A 25,319-nucleotide genomic window follows, 5' to 3' on the forward strand; every position below is an offset into this window, starting at 1 on the left:
CTTTTTCTGGAGATCTATATTATCTATCTGTATATCTTACACTTTTAAAAACCGGTTGAGGTTTGTGTTTGGGCTCTTTCCAGAGGTGGTTCTGTTTTATTTTAACATGAGCAAAGTATGTCAGTTCACTGCATACTTGACAGGATTAAACATCATGCATTTTTCCATCATTCAATAAATGTATGTTTATTTAGAGTGAAATTCTTGTTCAATGTCTTCAATTAATCTCCTTCATTTTTTCTTAAATTCAATTAGGCTTTTGTCCCCACTGCTTCTCTAGAATTATACTTTTTTTTTTTTTTTAAGATTTTGTTTTTTTGAGAGGATCAGAGCACAAGTCGGGGGAGGGGCAGAGGCAGAGGCAGAGGCAGAGGCAGAGGGAGAAGCAAACTTCCTGCTGAGCAGGGAGCCCCACGTAAGGCTCCATCCCCAGACCCTGGGATCATGACCTGAGTTGAAGATGGACCCTTAGCCACTTAGATAGACCCATTGAGCCACTAGAATTATACTTTATAACCATTTATCTCCACATTGGTAAATCTAGCAGTCCTTCCTCATTCTACATGATCTCTCAGCAACTGTGCCACTGTAGATTACTTTCTTGTCCTTGAACCAAACCACTTGCCCACTTGGTTCCAGGACATCACATTCTCCTAGGTCTACTCCTGTCTAAGGGTTTGTCCTTCCTGCTGTAATGTTGGAATGCTCCAGGGCTCACAGTGTGGTTATCATCTTAAAAACAAAACAAAACAAAACAAAAAAACAAAACCAAAACTGTTTCCTCAGCTCATTTAGTTTCTTATACTGATGACTTTCAAATTTATATCTTCAGCTTTGGCCTTTTCTGTGAAATCTGGACTCAATTCAGTTATCTACCCAACATCTCTAGTTAGGGATCCCTGGGTGGCGCAGCGGTTTGGCGCCTGCCTTTGGCCCAGGGCACGATCCTGGAGACCCGAGATCGAATCCCACGTCGGGTTCCCGGAGCATGGAGCCTGCTTCTCCCTCTGCCTGTGTCTCTGCCTCTCTCTCTCTCTCTCTCTCTCTCTCTCTGTGACTATCATAAATAAATAAAAATTAAAAAAATATTAAAAAAAAAACCATCTCTAGTTAGATGTCTAATAGATTTTAAATTTGTCCAAAACTGAGCCCTGATCTCCTTTTACTCCCTAATCTCCCAACTCCCCACACATCCTCTTGGAGCGAGCAGTCATATATAGTAGTTAAGCTGTGGTCGGTCACCTTGTCTTACTTATTAATTCCCGACGTGAGTAGCCATAGAAGTGGCTTAGAATTAGAGGACAGGGACGTCTGGGTGGCTCAGTGGTTGAGCATCTGCCTTTGGTTCTTTGGTTTAGGTCATGGTCCTGGGGTTCTGAGATGGAGTCCTGTCCCCTGTCCTGTGTGTCGTGCCGTGTGTGTGTCCACCCCCGCTGCATTGGGCTCCCCACAGGGAGCCTGCTTCTCCCTCTGCCTATGTCTATGTCTTTCTCTCTGTGTCTCTCATGAATAAATAAAATCTTAAAAAAAAATTAGAGGACAGTTAAGCCTTGTGGTTTAGCATACTCAGAAGATATGTGTAGAGATACTCAGGACCCATGTGGACATTAAGTAATTTGATTCCTCTTCCCCCAATTATTTCCTCTGATCTCATTTTTTTTTTAAGACTTTATTTATTTATTCATGAGAGACACAGAGAGAGAGGCAGAGACATAGGCACAGGGAGAAGCAGGCTCCATGCGGGAAGCCCAGTGTGGGACTTGATCCCAGGACTGTGGAATCACGGCCTGAGCCAAAGGCAGATGCTCAACCGCTGAGCCATCCAGGCATCCCCTGATCTCATTTTCAATTCTTATTCTTCTCTATCACTTCTCTTTAGCTTTAATGCTTCCTTGCTATCCCTCAAACACTCTGGGAAAGGTTCTACCTGCAGGCCTTTGCCTGGCATATTCACTCAGATGTGGCTTATTCCCTCACATCTTCCCTTTACTTAAATGTTACCTTTTCATTGAGTCCTTAACCACACTATTTAAACTTATAACCCTTCTCAACACTGCTAATTTCCTTTCCTACATTATTTCCATGGCACTTAGTCACCATATAACATATATATTACATATTTTTTTTTAATTTTTTTTTAAATTTTTATTTATTTATGATAGGCACACAGTGAGAGAGAGAGAGGCAGAGACACAGGCAGAGGGAGAAGCAGGCTCCATGCACCGGGAGCCTGACGTGGGATTTGATCCCGGGTCTCCAGGATCGTGCCCTGGGCCAAAGGCAGGCGCCAAACCGCTGCGCCACACAGGGATCCCTATATATTACACATTTTATTTTATTTGTCTCTTCTTCCCATCCCTAGACTGGAATCCTGTAAAAGCTCCAGAGGGACAGTGATTTAGTTTTTTATTTTTTATTTATTTATGATAGTCACACACAGAGAGAGAGAGAGAGAGAGAGGTAGAGACACAGACAGAGAGAGAAGCAGGCTCCATGCACCGGAAGCCCGATGTGGGACTCGATCCCGGGTCTCCAGGATTGCGCCCTGGGCCAAAGGCAGGTGCCAAACCGCTGCGCCACCCAGGGATCCCCGGGACAGTGATTTAAAAAAAATTATTTATTTATTCATGAGAGACAGAGAGAGAGAGAGAGAGGCAGAGACACAGGTAGTGGGAGAAGCCGGCTCTATGCAGGAAGCCTGACGTGGGACTCGATCCCAGGACCCCAGGATCATACCCCGGGCCGAAGGCAGGTGCCAAACTGCTGAGCCACCCAGGGATCCTGGGACAGTGATTTTTATCTGTTTTGCTCACTGCTATATCCTCTAGCACCTAGAAGAGTGCCTGACATGTGGTAGGTATGACTATGAGCGTTAAGAACATAGCATAATGTTATTTAAAAGCTAATGCAATAATATTTCACATTCTTCCTTTCCAACTGAGACCTGACTCGTAGCTCTTTCCAACTGAAACCTGACACATAGCTCAAAGCAGGGTGGTGAGAAAAGGAAGGGCCATTCTGCCATCATTGAGGTAGTGACCAGAGGACACACTCTCACCATTAGCAAGTGCACTCATGGAGTAGACTTGAAGAAGTGTGCCCTTTGGGCACTCAAAGAGACCCAGAAATTTGCCATGAAGGAGAGGGGAGCTCCAGATGTGTGTGTTGTCACCAGGCTCAACAAATCTATCTGGGCAAAGGGAATTAGTAATGTCCCATACCATATCTATAGGTGTTTGTCCAGAAAACAGAGTAATGTTGAAGATTCACCAAATAAGCTCTGTATATTGGTTACCTATGTTTCTGGCATCAGTTAAAAAAAATCTGCAGATAGTTATGGATGAGAACTAACTGCTGATTGTCAAAGTTCTAAAGCTCCCCCACACCACGTAATGCAGTCTTAGAACATGAATAGAGATGTGTCTTGAATAGTAGTAGTTTTTTTTTAACGTAGATTTTATTTATTTATTTTAGAGAGAGAGGGAAAGCTGGCACATGAGTGGGGAGGGGCAGAGGGAAATAATCTTCAAGTAGACTCCCCACTGAGTGAGGAGCCAGCCGCAGGGCTTGGGGCTCCATCTCATGACCATCAGATCATGACCTGAGCCCAGATCAAGAGTTGGATGCTCTTACCAGCTCAGCCATATGGTGCCTCTAGAGTAGTGGTAATTCTTGATTTGGAGGATTCAAGGACAGTTTTAAAATTTTATGAAAGCTATATGGATTGCCAGTATTAAAAAATAATAGCCTGGGGGCACCTGGGTGGCTCAGTGGTTGAGTCTGCCTTTGTCTCAGGTCAGAATCCTGGGGTCCAGGGGTGGAGTCTTGCCTCTGTCTCTCTCCGCAGGGAGCCTACTTCTCCCTCTGCCTGTGTCTCTGCTTCTCTCTTTGTCTCTCATGAATAAATAAATCTTAAAAAAAAAAAAAAAAAAGGCCTGAAGTGAACTTCTTTAATTGCTAGTAATGTTGAACATTTTTAGTGGTTTTTAGAAACAGTTTGCTTTCTTTCTAAATATCCTTATTTTTCCATTTATTTATCAAGTTATATATTTATGGATATGTGTGTAATATGCATATTTTCCTTATTTCACATGTTGTTTGTCTTAGCTTATAGAACTTTAAATTTTTTGTACAATCAAATCTGTGTTTTTTTTTTTTTAATTTTATTTTTTTGTTTGAGAGAGAGCACACAGAGGGAGAAGGAGAAGTAGACTCCCTGGTGAGCAGGGAGCCCCATGCAGGGCTCGATCCCAGGACCCTGAGATCAAGAACTGAACTGAAGGTAGACGCTTGACCTACTGAGCCACCCAGGTGCCCCTGTGTTTTGTTTCCAAGCTTACAAAATGGTTCTCTCTTCTTTTTCCTGCCCAGAGATTTGATAAATACTCATTTTTGTTTTGTTTTAGCTTTCTCCTAAAAAAAAAAGAAAAAGTGTTTGTTGAGACCATAAAGTTTAGGAAATCGTAGCCATATGCTTAGTAATTGAGGGCATTGGCATTGACGAGATTGTTCAGGGAGAGTGTTTAGCTGAAGAGAAAAGGCAGGGAGGGGAACCTCTGCAGAAATGTGTAGGTAGATAATTTGCAAAGGATAAGTTAAATAAGGTTAAAAAGAAGTCAGTGGTAGGAAAATGAAAGAAAGACCTAGAGCTCAGGGGTGACAAAAGTTTTAGGAAGGGTAGAGTGATGGGTGGTGTCCGTTACCTTAGGACAAAGACTGAACACCTAAGGATAAGAACTGAAGAGTGATTATTGGGTTTGGCCACTAAAAATTCACTGGTGACCTTCAATTAATAAATGTTTTATTTTATTATTATTATTATTTTAAGATTTATTTATTTATGATAGACACATACATAGAGAGAGGCAGAGACACAGGCAGAGGGAGAAGCAGGCTCCATGCCGGGAGCCTGATGTGGGACTTGATCCCCGGACTCCAGGATCGCGCCCTGGGTCAAAGGCAGGCGCCAAACCGCTGAGCCACCCAGGGATCCCCTATTATTATTATTTTTAATAAATGTTTTAGTGGAGAGATAAAAGTGTGATACAGGTGCCTACAGTTGTCAACTTTTAAGAGTTTAAACAGGGAAAGGATGGAAAGAGAGTAGATCACACTTTGTAGGATAGGCAGAGTTGAGGAATTTTTTTTTTTTTTTTTTAAGGAGAGGAAGAGTTGATCATATTTATAGAATGTGGAGATGTAGTTAGAGGAAAGGGAGATATTGTGGGTGGGAAAAAGGAGTTACTTGAAGATTCTGCAGGCTTTGGGGGTTCTAGGCTTAAGGGTCTGGGTGGGGACTGGTTTTAGAAAACAGAGATGGATAGGAAGGTTGCAGGTAAGTGATTGAGGACAAAGGAGTAGGAGAGATAAGAATTGGAGGTGGTTGTGCCTCATTGTCACATTTTAGCTATGTGATTTATAATCAGTGGACAATTTAGGTTTTAGTTTTCTTACTGTAAAAGAATATTAATGCTTGCCTTGACTGTATTAGAGACTTCATGTGAGTTAAAAATGAACAAAGTAGGCTTCTCTCTTTCCGCCATCTTGGAGCCTGTGGAGGCCTGCTGGGAACAGGACTCCTAAAGCGACGACTATGTCTGGAAGGCTTTGGTCCAAGGCCATTTTTGCCGGCTATAAATGGGGTCTCCGGAACCAGAGGGAGCACACACAGCTCTACTTAAGATCGAAGGTGTTTATGATCGAAGGTGTTTATGCTCGAGATGAAACTGAGTTCTATCTCGGCAAGCGATGTGCTTATGTATGTGTACAAAGCAAAGAACAACACAGTAACTCCTGGTGGCAAACCAAAACCAGAGTAATCTGGGGAAAAGTAACTCGTGCTCATGGAAACATGGTTCGTGCCAAATTCCAAAGCAACCTTCCTGCGAAAGCCATTGGCCACAGAATCCGTGTGATGCTGTACCCCTCAAGGATTTAAACTTACTGAAAAGTAAATAAATAAAGGTGTAGATTAAAAAAAAAATGAACAACGTATATGTTAAAATGCTTTAGAAACTTGAAATACCATGTAAATCTGTAGCTTACTGTTAATAATATGTTAGAGAAAGTTATATATGCTTTGTATAGAGTATATAAAGCTTACTAGGAAAAAAAAATAAAGCTTACTAGGGATGCCTGGGTGGCTCAGCATCTGTCTGCATTTGGCTCAGAGCATGACCCTGGAGTTCTCGGATTGAGTCCCACATCGGGCTCCTGTAGGGAGCCTGCTTCTTCCTCTGCCTATGTCTCTGCTTCTCTTTCTCTCTCTCTGTGTCTCTCATGAATAAATAAATAAGTCTTCAAAAAAAAAAAAAAAAGCTTACTAAATCTGGGGGCATGGGTGGTGCAGTGGATTACACATCCTAGTCTTGGTTTTGGCTCAGGTCTGACCTCAGTGTTATGAGATGGAACCCTATTTTCAGCTCCCTGCTCACCGCAAAGTCGGCTTGGGTTTCTCTCTCCCTCTCCCTCTGTACTTCCTCCTTGTGCGTGCATGCACATACTCTTTCTCCCTTTCAATTTTTTTTTTTTTAAACTTACTAAAAATGTTTCAAATAGCAAGAAGATACTGGAGATTCTGTTGTTTTAGGGCTGTAATGTGAGAGTCTTAGGCCTCTCAGGCTTTACCTTATATCTGGAAAGGTTTCTTTTTTCTTTTCTTTTCTTTCTTTCTTTCTTTCTTTTCTTTTTTTTTTTTTTTAAGATTTTATTTATTTATTCATGAGAGACAGAGAGAGAGGCAGAGACACAGGCAGAAGGAGAAGCAGGCTCCATGCAGGGAGCCCGATGTGGGACTAGATCCTGGGTCCCCAGGAATCACGCCCTGGGCTGAAGGCAGTGCTAAACCACTGAGCCACCCGGGCTGCCCTCTGGAAAGGTTTCTTTGCAAGTCAGGAATGTGTTTAAATAAGAACTGCTGATATTAGCACTTGAAATCATTTAAAATGTTGATGATGGGAATAATTAGGGGAAAATGTGTGGGAAGAAATCTATCTAGAAACAAAGTAAAGTGAATTTTTCAGTAGTTCGAATTTGGCATGAGACTGCAGGAATTCTACATTCTTGTGTGTCTTCTGCTTGTTCTTTTCTGAAAATATTTGAAAAAACATAAAAAAAAACGAAGTTTTTGTGAACTCTTTTAAGGATTTGGTGCCTCAGATTAATATGCTTAGCTCTTTTCTGCCATATTTCTGTGTGGCTGTAATGGTGCACATGAATGTCCTAGCAGATGGACTCAAGAGCATTAAAAATGCTGAAGAGAAAGGCAAACACCAGGTTCCTTTTAGGCCATGCTCCAAAGTCATTGCTTCTAATGGTGATGATGAAGCATGGTTACACTGGTGAATTTGAAATGATTGATGATCACAGAGCTGGGGAAATTGTTGTGACCCTCATAGGCAGGTTAAACAAGTGTGGAGTGATCAGCCCCAGATTTAATGTACAACTCAAAGATCTAGAAAAATGGCAGAATAATCTGCTCCCGTTTGGTTTCATTGTACTGACAACCTCAGCTGGTATCACGGACCATGAAGAAGCAAAATGAAAACATACAGGAGGGAAAATCCTGGGATTCTTTCTAGGGTTGTAATACACACGTGCAGATGAAATGCCTCAATGGGAAAAAACCCCACAAACTTTTGAGAAAACTAAACTTCAAGTTTTTATACATCTGATTGATTTGGTGCATCAGCTCTTTTCTGCTTTATCTGTATCCTTATGATCCTTATGACATAGAGTATTTATATGTAGGGAGTCTGTCACATGTTATTTAATAAAAAAAATTTGTATTGTGTGCTTTTTTTTTTGTACTGTGATTTTTCTTAGCACTCTAGATTTTGTTAGCATTTCCATTCCTTTGCCTTTGTTTAGCATCAGTCTTGAATTTCTGTTTATGATTTCTGGGTGCTGAAGATGACTTGAGAAAACCATATAATTGAATTAATTGTTCTACTGATACATGCTGCTTAGTCTGATTTGGCCCTTGATAGTGTAGTTAATTACCATGAACATTTCATGGGATATTGATTCTTATTCATTCCCTGACAAAAGCGCATGATACTATTTCATTTTGTACCCCTGTTAATTTATTCAAATATATGAGTGCCTACTATATGTTACCCAATATGCTAGTGAGTAGAGAATATTAAGAGGGAAACAGTAACAGTGCCAAATACAGTACATTGGTATAGAAAAATAAAGACAAAAATATTAATTTGACTAGGTGATTAAGAAGTCATGGTGACCCGGGATGCAAGCTTGGGTGGCTCAGCGGTTGAGTGAGTGCTTCGGCTCAGGACATGATCCTAGAGTGCCTGGATCTGGTCCCACGTTGGGCTCCCTGCATGGAGCCTGCTTCTCCCTCTGCCTGTGTCTCTGCCTCTCTCTCTCTCTCTCTCTCTCTCTCTGTGTCTCATGAATAAATAAATAAAATCTTAAAAAAAAAAAGTCATGGTGACCCTAAAAGTAGTATCAGTCGGGAGTTAAGGTAAACTCCTTACAGTTGGTAGAAGAGTAAACTGACAGGTGATAAAGGAGAAGGACCAGAAGAGGATAGAGGAGGGGAGAGGGAGTGGGGAAGGGAGCACGGTAGTGAGAGGGGGTAAGAGAGGGAGAGTTGGAGGGGAAGGAAGAAGAGAATAGGAAATGGGGAAAGGAAAAAGAAAAAGGAGAATGAATAACTATTCATTCTCCTTTTTCTCTTTTTCCTTTCCCCATGAGAAGGTTTGCTGAGAAGGCTGGATGGGAGTCAGGAAGGACTTTCTTTAAACATTAAAACTTGTGTATGTGCTGAAGGAAAGGTACTAATAGGGAAGGAGAGGTTGCAGATTCAAATAGTTGCAGATTCAGGATGTGGTGTGTCTGATAGAGCAAGATGTTGAATGAGGCAGGAAGCAGGTGGGAGTCATGATGTGGGTCAGTGATAGAGACAGCAGATGGATTGGCTTTATACAGGAGGAGGAATGCCTCATTTTATGGGACTGAAATAAAAATAGGTAAGGAGATGTCTGACTACAGATAAGGTTATAGGTAGGGGAATAAGGGTAGAGGGAGGGCATTCCTGGTAGTTTGTATATCTTTGTAAGATCAGAAGCAGGATTGTTGGTTGCTAATGAAGGGCCTGGACAAGGGTGATCGGGGGGCTTGAATTGAGAAAATGATTGAAAGAATTATTGAGGGGAAGGAACACCTGGGTGGCTCAGTCATTTAAGTGTCAGTCTCTTAGATTTCTGTTCAGGTCATGATCTCAGGGTCATGGGATCAAGCCCTGCTTCAGGCTCCTTGCTCAGTGGGGATTCTGCTGAATATCCTCTCTCTCCCTTTCCTTCTCACTGTCTCCTTAAAATAAATAAAGAAAGAACCCCTAATGCAAAGGAAGAATAACAAATTCACATGCTGAAAAGGCTAGAAGAAAACATATTCTCTATAGCTTCAGTGGATCCCTACAGTTCCCATACAACATTCCAGTTTCTGTGGAATGGATCCACACTGCTCATCTTGGATTATTAAGGCATTCCAGGCTCTCTTTTACCATGTAGATCTGTGTAATGAACGACCACTTCTTAAAGAAATCCAAATATCTCTTTATTACCTGTGATGGAAAAAAGCAAACCCATACCAATAACCCTACTAAGCAGTCACCTTGAAAACAAAGACTAGGTTTATTCATCTTAGAATTGGCAAAAGTACCTCAAATTGTGCCTTTCACAAAGCTCAGTACTCACTGCATTCGTTGTAGAAATACTAAATGGACAAAATCTCAGATACTCTGATACAGAAGCAATCTACACGTAAAGGAAAATCCAGACATACATGACTATTCCTCTGTACATAAAGGGGTCCAAACAGGAGAGACAGTGATCCAAACCTGTAAGCACTAGTAACTTAATACAAATAAATCACAGCATCACATTCCCCAGACTGTAACACATGGACACATGGACCCTGTCATTGACAGTTAAGCATGGGACTTTTGTATGAGTTGCTAGATGAAGAGAAGTTCTTTCTACTACACTTGAACTGTAAAGGCAGCAACTGGAGCTGGTATTTCAGTCGCCTTGCTGCCATATGAAACCTAAAAATCAAATAAATTAACACACAGTGAAGGGCAGATTTGAGTTCAGAGAAAGGAGAAGACTAGGTCCTGGTAACATCACCTAAACTACAAAAGCCATTGGTGAAGCCAGTGCTTTCCCTAGACTTTTCAGTAACATAAGACAAAGTATTCTCTTTTTTAGGCAATTTGGGTTGGATTTTCTGTCACTTGCAACCAAAATTCCTAATTCATAAAAAAATAAAAATAAAAATAAAAAAATAAAACAAAATTCCTAATTCATATAAAAGCTCTCCAAAAATCCATAGTTCTCATTTCTCCTTAACTTTTTTTACAAAAGTTCTAGCACATTTTAAAATAAAAAATTAACCTATGTCCCACCATCCTAAAACAAAATTTCCATTTGCTTCTAGTTTACATACACAAGCCATTCAATTTTAAACTTATAACCACTCTATTCTAAAATAATCCTTGTCACCACATCCCCCACCCCGGCATAGGTTTATAACCCTCGTACAAACATCACAGGGGTCCTTGGACACAACCAGTCCTTGACCACATTCCTCCTGAGAGCCCTTCTCTAACAAGCAACACTTGAACTTTGCTTAGGACATCAGTTTCTCACCTGAATATGGTCTTTGTTGCCCTTGCTATTAACTCTATAAAAGACTTTACCACCGCTATGAAATGAAGTCACATAATTTAAACCAGTTTCTGTACCAAAATAACCTGTATCAAAGTTCAGACAATAGAGCCCAATCAAAAACTTCCAGCATTCAAGGCAATTATATCCCCACCATGATCTAATTTCCTTGTCTAAATGTCCTCAACCCTGATTTCTCCCATAATGTCACATGTCCAAATCTTTTCCATTATGCCCAAGAAAATAATCATTCTCCCATTACCAAATCCTAGGCTTCCTCAATCTTTTTGAACGATACTGCATCTACTTATTTACCTTAATGTAAACCTGGCTCTCCATGAAGATGTTCTCACAGCTCTCTCTACTCCAGTCCATAATTCCACAGAACCAGGAGTGACTAGTATTCACTTGCCTTTCTACTGCAATTTCTAGATCATGATCATCCTCCTTTATGATCTGTTTTTGTTTTGTTTTGTTTTTTTTTCTTGTAGATCTGTTTTGGATTAATTTTTGCATATGGTATGAAATTGGGGTCCACTTTCATATTATGTAGCCGATTGTCTCAGAATCACTTGTTGGTGTTCTGTGATTTAATAAAATATTTCTTTATACTTTAAGCAGTAGGACATTTCTTCATACTTTATAAACTGGTATAAGCTCCCATTCAAAATACTATTATATGAAATTACAGGATCCCTGGGTGGCGCAGCGGTTTGGCGCCTGCCTTTGGCCCAGGGCGCGATCCTGGAGACCCGGGATCAAATCCTACATCGGGCTCCCGGTGCATGGAGCCTGCTTCTCCCTCTGCCTATGTCTCTGCCTCTCTCTCTCTCTGTGTGACTATCATAAATAAATAAATAAATAAATAATTAAAAAAATACTATTATATGAAATTAATATAGAAGATAGAAGATACTATTAGTTATGGAATATTAAGGTTGGAAAGTACCATAGAGATTTTATTCAACCCTCATTTTATAAATATGAAAACAAAGACTTAGAGAAGTTAATTGATGTCAAGGTTGTATAGCTATCAAGTAGAGATAATGCTTTAACTTAAGGGTTAGCAAACCTTTTTTGTAGAGGACCTAGAAACCTAAAATAGTAAATATTTTAGGTTTTGTGGGACAAGAGGAAAATAGGGTATTATGTAGGTACATCTGTAATGAGAAAAAACAAATTTCCACAATTTTTTTTTATTAATGAAATTTAAACTGTAATAATAGTCTTTTTTGGGGGGTGGGGGTAATCCCCACTGATGAGGAAAATGGATTTCTTTTTTGAGGAGGGTAACATTTTTAAAATTAATTAATTTTTGGGGGTAACATTTTATTTAATTGAGGTTCAGAATCAGTGTTTCATAGCACCAAAAGGGGTTGGAAATATTCATCTGTTATCATTGATCTGTTTGAAGTTTTGTGTTTCTTTTTTTTTCTTTTTTTCTTTTTTTCTTTTTTCTTTTAGAGAGGGGGAGAGAGAATCTTAACCTTGCTCCATGCTGGTGGAACTGGATGCTGGGCTTGATCTTACAACTCTGAGATCATGTGACCTGAGCTGAAATTAAGAGTTGGACACTTAACTGACTGAGCCACCCAGGTCCCCCTGTATTTCATCTTTGAAAATGTCTTTTACACAGAAAGTTACTGCCAAATATTGATAACAGTTCACAGGCATGCTTCTAATTGAGCATGTACATTGTTTGGAAGGTGTTTAGAGAATTGCCAGATTTTTCTTCTTGATACTTCTCTTTTAATATGAATTACATATTACCCACTTCAATTTAAGGCTAAGTGGAAATCTTTAGCTGCACAGGCATAGGTAAATAGATTTTCAATTGTAATGAGGTCTGAAAATCATTGGTGAAACTATAGTTTGAACTTGGAATGTAGATCTGTTATGAATTTGTATAGGAATGGACATCATTTTTACTTTTTTTCCAATTTCAATTTATTGAGATATAAAATAGATATAGGGATCCCTGGGTGGCGCAGCGGTTTAGCGCCTGCCTTTGGCCCAGGGCGCGATCCTGGAGACCCAGGATCGAGTCCCACGTTGGGCTCCCAGTGCATGGAGCCTGCTTGTCCCTCTGCCTGTGTCTCTGCCTCTCTCTCTCTCTCTCTCTCTCTGTGACTATCATAAATAAATAAAAATTAAGAAATAAAAATAAAATAGATATAAAATATATAAGAAGCACTATTTAAGGTGTGGAGTGTAATGACATACATATATTGTGAAGTGATTACAATGGTTGTTATATTTACCATCTCATATAGATACAAAAAAAGCAAAATGGGGAAAAGTATTTTTTTTTACTTATGATAACTTTTAGGATTGAGTTTCTGAGCAACTTTCAAATATACCATGTATCAGTGTTAACTATAGTTAACTTTTTTTTAATTTTTAATTTTTATTTATTTTTTTAAACTATAGTTATACATGACATTCCCCAGCACTCATTCATCTTACAACTTGAAGTTTGTATGTTTTGACCACTTGCACCCTGTTCCTCTACCCTGGCAACTCTCTTGCCCCTGGTAACATCAAATCTGGTCTCTCTCTTTTTTTTTTAAAGATTCAGCATATAAGTAAGATACAGTATTTGCCTTTTTCATTTAGTGTAATGTCCCCAAGGTCCATCCATGTTGTTGCAAATGGCAGGATTTCTTCATTTTTATGGCTGAATAGTTTTTCATTACATATGTGTGTGTTTGTGTGTGTGTGTGTACACAAATATATATCACATTTTCTTTATTCATTTGTCGATGAATACTTAGATTGCTTCCATGTCTTGGCCATGAGAAATCATGCTGCAGTGAACATGGGAGTGCAGGTATCTCATCCATACAGTGATTTCTTTCCTTTGGATAATATATTCAGAAGTGGAAATGCTATGGTAGTTGTTTTCGGTTTGTTGAGGAACCTCCATATTGTTTTCCATAGTGGCTATGCCAATTTATAGTTCTGTGAGTAGTGCACAGCGTTCCCTTTTCTCTGCATTCTTGCTAGCATTTATTATCTTTTGTCTTTTTGATGATAATCATCCTAATAGATGTGAGGTGTGGGAAGGAACATCTTGCATATTGTCCCTTTTTTTTTTTTTTATTGTCCTAACTCTTGACAATGCGTGTGTATGTAGCTTGACATTACTTGGATTCAAACCATGTTTATTTTCATTCAAAGGACTTAGTTGCAGTATAAGTTTTCCACATAATCACTTTTTTTTTTCCACGTAACCACTTTGCCTTTTGATTTTAGGTTGATTTCATTGAGAAACATTATCCAGTCTATAGGAAAAGTTAAATTTCCAAAGCTATTTTATTTTATTTTATTTTATTTTATTTTTTTTATTTATTTATGAATGATAGTCACACAGAGAGAGAGAGAGAGAGAGACAGAGACACAGGCAGAGGGAGAAGCAGGCTCCATGCACCAGGAGCCCGACGTGGGATTCGATCCCGGGTCTCCAGGATCGCGCCCTGGGCCAAAGGCAGGCGCCAAACTGCTGCGCCACCCAGGAATCCCTCCAAAGCTATTTTAGTGTTCAGTAATAGTGGTTAAGGGTGGTTCTTCTCATTCAGAAAAATTTCAGCTAGAAAAATTGCAGTAAAACTTTACCACTGCTAAACCTGTCAACTTCTTGATGGAAAGGCAAATCAGGATATACATCTTCTATTTCTTTTTTTTTTTTTTTTAAAGATTTATTTATTCATCACACACACACACACACACACACACACACACACACACACACCAGGCAGAGGGAGAAGCAGGCTCCATGCAGGGAGCCTGACCGGGGACTGGATCCCAGGTCTCCAGGATCACACCCCCCGGCTGAAGGCGACGCTAAACCGCTGGGCCACTGGGGCTGCCCACATCTTCTATTTTTGACAAAAATTCATGGAATCAAGGATAGTTAAGTCCATGAGAGCAAGGTTAAGTTTTTTTTTTTCTTCAAAGTTAACTGTTGACACTGCTGGTTGAATAACACATGATAGAGATTTTCTGCAGACTGTTTTCTGATAAATGTTGCAATGAATGACCATAGGCTTTTTTTTTTTTTTAACCATAGACTTTAAACATTTTCATGAGCTTTGTAAATTTGTTCAGTTAAGACTTTTTTCTGCCCACATGTATTTTTACCACTATCAGTTGTAACGCATCTTAACAGATTCCACTTCAGGTTGCCCTGAATTAGTATTTTCCCAGGATTTTTGAAAATCTTGCCTGTTGTTCCATGTAGATTATTTATTTAGGCTGATTGTAATTACTTAGATACTTAAAGCTTGTATTAACTTCTCCAATAAATGGTAATAACTGAGAAGTATTGTTAACTCCAGTCAGTTCATCAAGAGTCAAGGAAACACTCAATCGTTTGCCTTGATATTGTGTGATTGATTATACCAGTTTGGGGCTTGAACTCATGATACTGAGATCAAAATATTTATTTGTTTGTTTGTTTGTTTGTTTATTTATTTATTTATTTATTTATTTATAGATCAAGATTTGAATGCTCTGTTGACTGAGCCCTCCAGGCTCCCTTCTCTTAATTGATAAGCAAAATAATTTTTTTTGTTTTATCAACTCTTTGAACGACTGTTCTTGCCAAAAGGCTTATAATCTTAAATAGATTTTATTTTTCTGATGCATTTTTTTGGCTTCTATAAACATGATTTAATTAACTCACTGTTGATAAAATGCTTCCTTTGTTTGGCTAACAAATGAGCTGCTCAGAAGCTTATTTTGATTGCATACTCATTTTTACTTTTGTGAAGAAATTCAGCTGTGATGAGATCTACTGTTTAAATTTTCTAATTTTTCTGACTGTGTGTTCCTGTGAAATGAAAATACTGTGATGAATAGTCTGGTAATGCTGATGTATATTGTTTTCTCAGCACAGCTGTAGTGTCAGTGCATGATAAACATAATGCTTTATCATCTAATTTGATAATGAAATTATCTATAATGTGTTTAAAAGTATATATATATATTTTTAAGATTTTTATTTATTTATTCATGAGAGACACAGAGAGAGAGAGGCAGAGACACACACAGAGAGAGAGAGAGAGGCAGAGATACAGGCAGAGGGAGAAGCAGGCTCCATGCAGGAAGCCCGATGTGGGACTCGATCCTGGACTCCAGGACCACACCCTGGGCCGAAGGCAGGCACTAAACCGCTGAGCCATCCAGGGATCCCCCTAAAAGTGTATTTGAAGCCCACTTTTTATCTTTTTTTCTTGTTTTGACTTGAAAGATATGCTCTGGTAATAAAAAATAAAATGTATGGCAGTAAGTATAGTGTTCAAAAAGCTGTCAAGTTATATAATGCATCACGGTTACTTCTAGTGTTCTGAGCAGCAATGTAAAACCATCAGAGTGCCATATATGGTCTTGTAAATACTGAAGTCTGCCATTGTAAAAGCAGTCATAGACAATACATAAATAAATGTGGCAGTGTTTTAATAAAACTTTCTTTACGGACACTTAAATTATATATGGGTTCATGAAATTATTATTATAAAACATTACTCTTTTTTTTAAAACTGATTTTATTTTTAAATTTTCATTTATTTATGATAGTCACACACACAGAGAGAGAGAGAGAGGCAGAGACATAGGCAGAGGGAGAAGCAGGCTCCATGCACCGGGAGCCTGACGTGGGATTCGATCCCGGGTCTCCAGGATTGCGCCCTGTGCCAAAGGCAGGCACCAAACCGCTGCGCCACCCAGGGATCCCTAAAACATTTCTCTTTTGATTTTTTTTTTCCCAACCATATCCATTTAAAAATCTAAAAACCATTCTTAGCTTATAGACTGAAGAAAAACAGGCCCTAGTTGGCCTGTATGGGTTGTAATAGTTTGCGAACTTCTACCTTAATCCAAAATAGTCAGATGGAGATGCCTGGGTGGCTCAGCGGTTGAGCGCCTGCCTTCGGCTCAGGGCGTGATCCTGGAGTACTGGGATCAAGTCCCACATCCGGCTCCCTGCATGGAGCCTGTTTCTGCCTCTGCCTATGTCTCTGCCTCTCTGTCTCTGTGTCTCTCATGAATAAATGAATAAAAAAAAAAACAAAAAACCATAAAATAGATGGAAGGAAAATCATGCTGATGGAGGTAGGTCTGTGAGAAAAATCATTCTTGACATTTTGACAACCCTTAAAATCATACTATTTGGACTGGTTTGTGTCAGGATTGATATCATCTTAGAAGAGAAAGAAAACGATTCAAAATTTATGTGATTTTTTTTTTTCTTATTTAAGGAAAGACTTGTACAATTTTGTGTTTTTTATGCATTGCCTGAAGAGCTCTTATACTTCGGAGTTTCTAATCTTAGGTTTTTATGTGAAAATATTACTTGAATATGAATTTTCTTTTTCTGTAAGAAAAATGTGTTTAAGATTTTTGACCTACTAGTAAATCTAGAATAAGTTAAAAAAAAAGGAATGTACTTTTCTTTTTTTTTAAGATTTTATTTATTTATTTATTTATTTATTTATTTATTTATTTATTTATTTATCTGAGAGAGACAGAGAGAGAGGGAGGCAGAGACACAGGCAGAAGGAGAAGCAGGCTCCATTCAGGGAGCCCAATGCAGGACTTGATCCCGGGACTCCAGGACCATACCCTGGGCCAAAGACAGGGGCCAAACCACTGAGCCACCCAGGGTTCCCATTGAATGTGCTTCTATCTTTGATTTGTAATTTTAATTTTGGCTGATTTTGCATAGAATAGGAAATAAAGTTTTTATTTTTATAACTTTTTGTTTCTTTTTTTTAAAAGAATTTCTATTTATTTATTTATTCATTCATTCATTCATTCATTCATTCATTCATTCATTCATAGAGACACAGAGAGAGAGAGGCAAAGACACAGGCAGAGGCAGAAACAGGCTCCATGCAGGGAGCCGGATGTGGGACTTGATCCCAGTACTCCAGGATCACGCCCTGAGCCGAAGGCAGGCGCTCAACCGCTGTGCCACCGGGGCTGCTCTAACTTTTTGTTTCCACAGTCTTAACAAATTGTGAGGTTGTAGAAACTTGGACAGAATGGTATGAAATTATGAGTAGATGGAATTTAGCCCTAGGGATGATTCAGGAAAGCTAGGTATATACTTTTACTGTAGATATGGTCCATAATCCTTTATTAGGATTGAGTAAAAAACCACATAATCTTCTGTTTCTTCTTATTATGTGTATGTCCGTGGTGGTGATTGTTCATTCTTTACTGTTAATTTAAAAAAATGAGTTTTTTAAGATTTATTTATTTGAGAGAGAATGCACGCACACACAAGCTCATGCACACACATTACATGAGCAGGGGAAGGAGCACAAGGAGAGGGAGAAGCGACTCTCCACTGAACAGGGAGCTGAACTCTGGGCTCAATCTCATGACCCTGAGATCATGACCTGAGCTGAAGGCAGATGCTTAACCAACTGAGCCACCCAGGTGCCCCCCAAAATGGATTTTTGATAGACAGGCTATTATAGCTTAATGGTCAGAGGTGCATTAGATTAAATTAACGCCTCAGATAAGAATCAATACAAATATAAGTTTATGTTTTTTTTTTTAAGATTTATTTATTTTAGAGCAAGAATTCGCACACGCATGCAAGCAGGGGAGGGGGGCGGAGGGAGAGAGAGGGAGATTCCTTAAGCAAACTCACTCAGAGCGGGATGTGGGGCCTGATTCCAGGACCCTGAGATCATGACCTGAGCCAAAAATCAAGAGTCGGCCGCATAACTGAGCCATGCAGGTGCCCAGAAAGTTTATGTTTTGATGAAGTTAGCTGTGTAAGTGTAAGTGATTTTTATGTATTTATTTATTTTTAAGAGGCTTGAACTCATGACCCTGAATTCAGACCTGAGTTGAGATCAAGAGCCAGATGCTTGGGTGTAGCTCGGGTGGCTCAGCGGTTTGGCGCCACCTTCAGCCCAGGGTGTGATCCTAGAGGCCTAGGATCGAGTCCCGTGTCAGGCTCCCTGCATGGAGCCTGCTTCTCCCTCTGTGTTTCTGCCTCTCTCTCTGTGTCTATCATGAATAAATAAATAAAATCTTAAAGAAAAAAAAAAAAAGAACCAGATACTTAATCGACTGAGCCTACCACATCATTTTTTTTTTTTTTCTACCACATCATCTTTATCCATTCATCAGTTAACAGACTTTTGGGCTGCTCTCATAGTCTGTTGTCAATAATGCTGCTGTAGGGATCCCTGGGTGGCGCAGCGGTTTGGCGCCTGCCTTTGGCCCAGGGCGCGATCCTGGAGACCCGGGATCGAATCCCACATCGGGCTCCCGGTGCATGGAGCCTGCTTCTCCCTCTGCCTGTGTCTCTGCCTCTCTCTCTCTCTCTCTGTGACTATCATAAAATAAAAATAAAAAAAAAATTAAAAAAAAATAATGCTGCTGTAAGCAGGGGTGCAAGTGTTCCTTTGAATTAGTGTTTTTGTATTCTTTGGGTAAATACCCAGTAGTGTGATTACTAGATCATAGGGTAGTTCTATTTTAAGTTTTTTGAGGAACCTCTATACTGTTTTCCATAGTGGCTGCACCAATTTGTATTCCCACCAACAATGCAAGAGGGTTCCTTTTTTTCCACATTGTCTTAAATACTTGTTTCTTGTGTTTTTGATTTTAGCCATTCTGATAGATTTGAGGTGATATCTCATTGTAGTTTTTAAAAAAATTTTTTTATTTATTTATGATAGTCACACAGAGAGAAAGAGAGAGAGAGACAGAGAGAGAGGCAGAGACATAGGCAGAGGGAGAAGCAGGCTCCATGCACCGGGAGCCTGATGTGGGATTCGATCCCGGGTCTCCTGGATCATGCCCTGGGCCAAAGACAGGCGCTAAACCGCTGCGCCACCCTGGGATCCCCTCATTGTAGTTTTTAAAAAAGATTTTATTAATTTATTTGGGGGAGGGGAGAGAGTGTGAGCGCATGCAGAGTGTAAGGAGGGGCAGAAGTAGAGGTAGAAGCAGATTTCCCACTGAGCAGGGAGCCCACATGGGGCTGGATCCGAGAACCTGGAGATCATGACCTGCACTAAAGGCAAGACGAGAACCTGGAGATCATGACCTGCACTAAAGGCAGGACGCTTATCCTGCTGAGCCACCCAGGTGCCCCATCTTGTTTTGATTTGCATTTCCCTGATATCGAGTGATGTTGAACATCTTTTCATGTGTCTGTTAGCCACTTGGATGTTAAAAGACATTTTTGGGGGTGGGTGGGGATTAAACAATTTTATTGAGGGGCTTCAGGGAAAGGTCAAAGGGAGGAGGACAATGAGATCCTATGTCCTCAGCCTGGCCAGAATTTTTCCAGCTTCACAGTCATTGAAAGACCAAAAGACATTTTAAATTTAAGTAGGAGAATGGAAAAAACAACCCTAATTTTCAGAATGAATATAAAAGACATAAATTTAGGGTTCTTTTACATTTACTATAAATTGTTACATATATAGAAAATATATGAGAATATATTTAAATGTAGAAAAATATTCAGATGTACATCATATGATACAAGTAAAGGACAAAAATTGCTCTGTACATTAACTTAGAGTGGTGATTTTTGAAGAATGTTAACTCTTAAATGTGCTAAGTTTTCTAAAAGTGCAAAATATTTTTTGAGACTGACCTTTTTAAACGTTTTATTTTATGTAGTTTTAGAAATATAATACATAAGCAGTATTTTAAAAGTTATAAGTTAATTTGTTAAGAACTAAACATTGGTTAAAAAAAAAGGAATTAAACAATGGCTAACAGTTATTAGAGTGCTTGGCTGGCTCAGTCAATAGAGCATGCGACTCTTGATCTCGAGGTTGTGAATTTGAGCCCTGCATTGGGTATAAAAATTACTAAAAAAAAGAATAAAGAGAAAAAGGAATTAAACCATGGCTAATGGTTATGGAATGAATATTCTGTGTGGCACATGTACCTTGCTCTCTTTTTTATATTTGTATTTCACATTTAATTCTCTTAACAGCTCTTTGAAGTAGGAGTTCTCTTTCTTCTTTCTCTTTCTTTTCTTTACTCTTTTTTTAAGGTTTTTTTTTTTTTTTAATATATTCATGAGAGAGAGAGAGAAAGAGAGGCAGAGACACAGGCAGAGGGAAAAGCAGGCTCCATGGAGGGAGCCTGATGTGGGACTCGATCCCGGGACTCCAGGATCATGCCCTGAGCCAAGGGCAGGCGCTAAACCGCTGAGCCACTCAGGGATCCCATTTTTTTTTTTTTTTTAGGGATCCCATTCTTTACTCTTTACCTCCCTCCCTCCCTCCCTCCGCTTTCTTAACTAGGTAGGCTCCACAACCAGTGTGAAGCTCACTTCAGGGCTTGAACTTGTGACCCTGAGATGAACCGAAATGAAGAGTCGGGTGCTTGGGGCTCCTGAGTGGCTCAGTTGGTTAAGTGTCTGCCTTTGGCTCAGGTCATGATCCTGGAGTCCTGAGATCTAGCCCCACATCAGGCTCCCTGCTCAATGAAGAGTCTTGCTCCTCCCTCTACCCTCACGCTGCTTGTCCTTTCGCTCAGGCTCTCTCTCTCACAAAAAAAAAAAAAGAAAAAAAAAAAATGGATGCTTAACTGTCTGAGCCACCCAGGCTGCTCTAATGATTTCCATTTTAAAGATGATGAAACTGGGGCACCTGGCTGGTTTAGTCAGAAGATGGGACTCTTGAACATTGGGTGTAGAGATTACTTAAAAATAAAATATTAAAAAAAAATAAGGGTGCCTGGTGGCTCAGTTGGTTAAGTGTTGGGCTCTTGATTTCAGGTCATGATCTCAGGGTTGTGGGACTGAGCTCCATGTAGGGCTCTACATTCAGCAGAGTCAGCTTGTCCCTCTCCCTCTGCTCTTCCCCTAGCTTGTGTACTTTTTCTCTCAAGTAAATGGATAAATAAAATCTTAAGAAAAAAAAATATAACTTTCATATAAATGAAAGTTCATATATATGTATCTATATAAACTTTTATATATAAACTTTTATATATATAAAACCTTTATATATACATATACCTTCATATAAAGTATATATATAAACTTTTTTATTTATAAAGTTATATACAACTTTATATATATATATTTTATATATATAATTATATATATATATATATATATATATATATATATATATATATAAAATTACTGAAATTAAGTTAAAGATTTAAGTTAAGGGAATCCCTGGGTGGCTCAGCGGTTTAGCGCCTGCCTTCGGCCCAGGGCCTGATCCTGGAGATCTGGGATAGAGTCCTGTGTCGGGCTCCCTGCATGGAGCCTGCTTCTCCCTCTGCCTGTGTCTCTGCCTCTCTCTCTCTCTCTGTGTGTCTTTCATGAATAGATAAAATCTTAAAAAAAAGATTTAAGTTAAATTAAGTTAAAGATAAATGTCTAAATGTCAGAGACATTGCAGAACAACCAACAAAGCAGAAACAAAAGTCCAAGACCTTAATAACCTACTTTTCATAAGCTCCAATCTTTTCTCCCTTATTCCTACTGATCAATATATTAGCAAATAAGTATTGTGATCATTCCAGGGTACTGGAAAATTACTTTTGGAATCTGTGTGTGTACATTAGTTAGCAATGTATTTTTTCACTTTGAATCACAAAAACGTTTGAGAAATACTTACATAGTATGTATAATACCAAATTTAATTAATTAATTAATTAATTTTCTGAGTTCCATGCAGACTGCCTCTCTTCCCATATACTTTTAGTTCTTTAGATTTGCTAATTTCATTTGATGAACTTCAGGGTTTTTTTATATGTTGATATTCTCCAGAGTTACTTTCTTGCTCGCCCTTCTTTTTTCTTTTAGCTCTGGTGGTTCTTAACCTTTCTTTGGGGTCATACCCCTTTGAAAATTTTATAAAACTTAATGGACTCTAGAAAATTGCTACCATATATACATTACACAAAATTCTCATAATTTTGGGAGTTTCATAGGACATCCTCCCCTAAGATCATTCATGGATTCCAGATTAGAGCCCCACCATGAGATGAGCTCCCTGAAAAACTTCATTTATTTTTTAAAAAAGATTTCATTTATTAGAGAGAGAGCGAGAGAGAGCAAGCAAGCAAGCACACAAGCAGGAGTAGTGGCAGAGGGGAGAAGGAAGCAGGCTCCCTTCAGAGCAGGTAGCCTGATGTGGGTCTCCATCCCAGGACCCTGGGATCATGACCTGAGCTGAAGGTAGATGTCTGTTTAACTGACTGAGCTGCCAGGGGCCCCAATTTCACTTTTTAAAATTCTTCCAAATTCATCGGTGATTTCCCAGTCTTTGAGTATCTCTAGAGCACTAGACCCTCATATACCTTTACTTCCTGGTGATCTGAATGTCCTATTGTACTACTCTACTTTGTTCATGGGCTGTTTATTTTTTATTGAAGTATAGTTGACATACAATGTTACATTAGTTTCAGGTATACAGCATATAGTGCTTGGACAAATTTATATATTACATTATGCTCACCACAAATGTAGCTACTACCACCTATAGCTATAGGATATTATTATAATCCCACTGAATGTATATCCTATGGTATGCCTTTTATTCTGGTCATTTATTTATTCCATAAGTGGAAGTCTGTATCTCTCACTCTGCACTATTCTACTTTATATTTTAAACCTACAACACTGGGCAGCCCTGGTGGCGCAGCGGTTTAGCACCGCCTGCAGCCCAGGGCGTGATCCTGGAGACCCTGGATCGAGTCCCACGTCAGGCTCCCTGCATGGAGCCTGCTTCTCCCTCTTTTTTTTTTTTTTTTTTAATTTTTATTTATTTATGATATTCAGAGAGAGAAAGAGAGAGAGGCAGAGACATAGGCAGAGGGAGAAGCAGGCTCCATGCACCGGGAGCCCGATGTGGGATTCGATCCCGGGTCTCCAGGATCGCGCCCTGGGCCAAAGGCAGGCGCCAAACCGCTGCGCCACCCAGGGATCCCCTGCTTCTCCCTCTGCCTGTGTCTCTGCCTCTGTGTGTGTGTGTCTCTATGAATAAATAAATAAAATAAAAAAAAAAAAACTTACAACACTATGTGTAGTTCCTTGGACACATTTTTTTGTTCTTCATCCTTTGACTCCTTGGTCATTAGGCCCCGTTGACTGACTGCTTATTCTTTGAGACATTCTTTCCTTCTTAGCTTCTGTGATGCTAAGCTCACCTATTTTTCTCTTACCTCTGTGACATCTTCTCTTCTTTCTTCCTACATTCTTCTTTTATTGCTTGTTCCATAAATGTCTATTTTCTCAGGACCTTAACCCTCTGAGATCTGTTACTCTCCATACATTTTTGGACAAACTTTTCCTAATCTCTGGCTTCAGTTACTTCCCAAAACTTTGTGTATACCTAAAATTCACATCTTTATCACCAAATGCCTATGAGGTGTTTCCACCCAGATCAGTGGTTCCCAGATGCTTGGAGGGGATTACATATTCCTTTAAGAATCCGATTAGAGCTATATCTTTCTCCCCATAGAAGTATACAGATACGTCAAGTTTTGCATACCCTTTTTAGAGTGTTCATGCCTCCCACTCAGAACCCCTCCATGGACTCCTGAGAGGTCTGTGGTCTCTTTTATTTTATTTTCTCATGAGACACACACAGAGGCAGAGACATAGGCAGAGGGAGAAGCAGGTTTCCTGTGGGGAGCCCGATGTGGGACTGGATCAGAGGACCCCAGAATCATGACCTGAGCCAAAAGCAGATGCTCAACCACCAAGCCACCCAGGTACCCTGGTCTGTTTTTTTTTTTTTTTTTTTTTTTAAAGATTTTATTTATTCATGAGAGACACAGAGAGAGAATGGCAGAGACACAGGCAGAGGGAGAAGCAGGCTCCACGCAGGGAGCCCAACATGGGACTCAATCCCCGGTCTCCAGGATCACACCCTGGGCTGAAGGTGGCGCTAAACCGCTGAGCCACCCCGGGATCCCCCCCTGGTCTTTTTTTAAATTAAGATTTTATTTATTTATTTGAGTGAGAGCATGAGGGGGAGGGGGTTTGGGCCAGGGAAGGGGCAAAAGGAAATGGAGAAGCAGACTCCCTGCTGAGCAAGGAACCCAACGTGGGGCTAGATCCTAGGACCCTGAGATCATGATCTGAGCCAAAAGCAGAAGCTTAACTGACTGAGCCACCCAGATGCCTTGAAACATTTGGATTTAAAGTGTTTTATTTATTGCTTTTAAAAAATATTTATTCATGAAAGACACAGGGAGAGAGAGAGGCAGAGACATAGGCAGAGGGAGAAGCCCTGTGTAGAACTTGATTCTGGGACTCTGGGACCCCGCCCTGAACTGAAGGCAGCCGCTCAACCACTGAGCCACCCAGGCATCCCTGGATTTAAAGTGTTTTAAATTGAGTGCTTCTAAGTGCCAGATACTATAATAGGTGCTTAGGGTGCAGTGTAGAGTTTAAAAAGGTTACAATTCCTAATTTGTAGTCTAGTTTGTAGTGTTGGTGGGAGGGAGAGAGAGAAGACAATGAAAGAATTATACAAATAAATATGAAAATTAGATCTGTGGTAAGTTGTAGTAAGGACAGGTATGTGGTGTTTTGACAGCGTATCATAGGAAGGTCAGGAATGTAGAATCAACAAGAATATTTGGTGATTTACTAGATTCAGGGACCAG

At 39.6% G+C, this 25,319-nt stretch overlaps 1 protein-coding gene and 2 pseudogenes across 4 annotated transcripts in view; all 3 read left to right on the forward strand.

The window, feature by feature from the left end:
* MGA (MAX dimerization protein MGA) overlaps window positions 1–25,319 on the forward strand; it is a 174,815-nt gene that overhangs the window by 37,340 nt on the left and 112,156 nt on the right. The gene's annotated exons all lie outside the window — the stretch shown is intronic.
* LOC125754083 (60S ribosomal protein L35a-like) lies at window positions 1,048–6,088 on the forward strand (annotated as a pseudogene).
* On the forward strand, window positions 7,119–8,065 carry LOC112676079 (40S ribosomal protein S15a-like; annotated as a pseudogene).

The sequence above is a fragment of the Canis lupus genome, chromosome 30 (genome assembly GCF_003254725.2).
Source record: "Canis lupus dingo isolate Sandy chromosome 30, ASM325472v2, whole genome shotgun sequence".
NCBI classification, from domain to species: domain Eukaryota; kingdom Metazoa; phylum Chordata; class Mammalia; order Carnivora; family Canidae; genus Canis; species Canis lupus.